Source organism: Myotis lucifugus, unplaced genomic scaffold (assembly GCF_000147115.1).
Source record: "Myotis lucifugus unplaced genomic scaffold, Myoluc2.0 scaffold_5423, whole genome shotgun sequence".
NCBI lineage: Eukaryota > Metazoa > Chordata > Mammalia > Chiroptera > Vespertilionidae > Myotis > Myotis lucifugus.
Window position 1 is genome coordinate 7377 of NW_005876471.1, and position 2175 is coordinate 9551.

General features: G+C 38.5%; 1 long non-coding RNA gene across 1 annotated transcript; it reads left to right on the plus strand.

The window, feature by feature from the left end:
* Window positions 1-874: 874 nt before the first annotated feature.
* On the plus strand, window positions 875-1973 carry LOC106695956. The gene is made up of 2 exons (XR_002827825.1): window positions 875-1295; window positions 1719-1973. It is a non-coding gene; the product is annotated as an uncharacterized LOC106695956 (long non-coding RNA).
* Window positions 1974-2175: the final 202 nt, after the last annotated feature.

Below are 2175 nucleotides of genomic sequence, written 5' to 3' on the forward strand. Positions count from 1 at the left end.
GCTGAATCTCATCCTTTATTTTTCTCAGGCCTGTGTCCCCCAAGCTCGTGTGGGGACACATATGAAGTCGTCAGAAAAATCCCCTTGGAGCACCATCTCTCACACAGACCTCAGGAGAGGTGACACATCTCATAACATACTGATTCTTCTACATAAACCGTGTCCCAACCTCTAACTCCTGCATCTGTCTCCACACTCTTTTATAGCCTGGAAGTTGATGGCTACAAACCCTCTCATCTAAGACCCCCTTTGCAAATCAGCTTCAGTCAGTCTACCCTTCACAGTATTTGGCACTTTGTCCCAAGGCTTCAGAAAAAAAGAAAAAAAAATGGAAAAGTACAAACACGGATGGCTCTAGGTATTGATTTTCTTTCAATTCCTGACTTGGTCTTGGCCCTTTTCTCTCTCTCAAATCTCAATCAATCATGCTGCTGCCTCTGCCATGCCATTGCCTCCATTGCATTGGGTAACTCCTATTTTGTTTTAGGTCTCAGTTTACATGTTATTCCTCCAGAAAACTATCTCTAAACCTCCTACTGGTCTCCCCACTAATAGTAACTTAGTTTCCCCTGGTAAGTACTCATAAGCATCCTTCTCCAATTGTATGTTTAACTGTTTGTCATCTTAACTGACATATGTATAGCTTAAGGACAGACTTCACATGTATCTAGCTCAAAGTTGTGTACTCAGAGCCTAGCACAATGACAAAGTGCATAGGCACCCAACAAACATGTATTAATTAACCATTTGATTTATGCTTGGCACTCATTATTAGGAAAAATTAAATCATGTGAAATTTGGTCACATGAAAAAGGATCTAGTAGTATTTGAGATAAATAGGAATTGGGCTGTGCTTTAAGACAGTAGAATTCATGGTTGCTGAAAATAATATGTTAAAGATGATTTTATATGTAACCAACCAGGGAGTAAAGAACTCTGGCATGCAGAGCTCTGATGATTCTGTGTATGTGTGTAGAAGGGTGTTAATGTAGAAAGTTAAGAAGAACATTGTTTACGGGAAATTTTAACTGCAATCCTTTTATGAGCATATTTCTCTACAGGAAGGATATACAAAATTATACCACAACTATAAGCTTCTAGGAAGTGTAAGACATTCATTTATAAGATGTACATTGGAGCTGCCAAGTATTAAACAAGATAAAGAGATCCCCACCCACGAGATATGCTGAGACTGTAGGACATGGATGTGGACGGCAAGCTTTCAAAACTGCCAGAGAGTGTCCAGACAGCAGAGAAGTTCTGTACCTGGGTCTGGAGGTGGAGGGCAAGAACAGGTACTCTCAATGCTCCCACACTCCTTGAGGTAACAGCCCCATAAAAGGGAAATTCCGTGGAGCATTTTAGAGAAATCTGCCTTCTTTTCCCTGTGCACTTCCAGGGAATAAGTGTTCCTAGATACCTGGGAAATGATCAAATATGCACATTGGGGTCTACACATATGCTTGTGTGCGCATGTGTAGCACACATGTGTGTATGTGTGAGGTATGTAGGTTAAAAAAAAACAGAAACAAAATAAATGAAGGTGCCAGGTAAACATAAAAATCCATGCCCTCCTAAGATTACAAAAGATATTCATCATTTGATTTGGTTCTAGGTGCTATAATTGCAGCTATGCTCTGTGTTTGGGTTACTTACAGAGAAATTCTTGAATCTCAGAAATGATGCTTTCCTTTTTGTTTTCCTTTTCATCTTTCTAGCACCTGCATCAACGGAGTCACTTCTGGATTCCACACTGAAGTTCACATAAGAAAAACATTCTGAAAATACTTCTTCATCTTTATCTCTGCACAATAGCTCAGTTTTGAGTCCCTTTTTATGTGTGACAGTCTATAGCGGAGCTCTTCTGTGAAATTTCACATTGATCCCAACATTACAACTTATCTGACACTTTACACTTTTATCTTCTTGAAGGAAGAATACACTGTCACCAAATAAACTTGTTAATAAAGTGACTGCTAGTTTATCTCCTGCATGGTATCTATGGGTTAAATCTTTCTATCTTATCCATAGGCAGGAAAATTCATTCTACATTTCATAAACCAAAGAAGAGTGAGAATAAAACAGACATTCTAAAATACACCTAACAATTCTTTTTTTAATATATTCTTATTTATTTCAGACAGGAGTGAGAGGGAAAAAGAGAGAAAAACATCA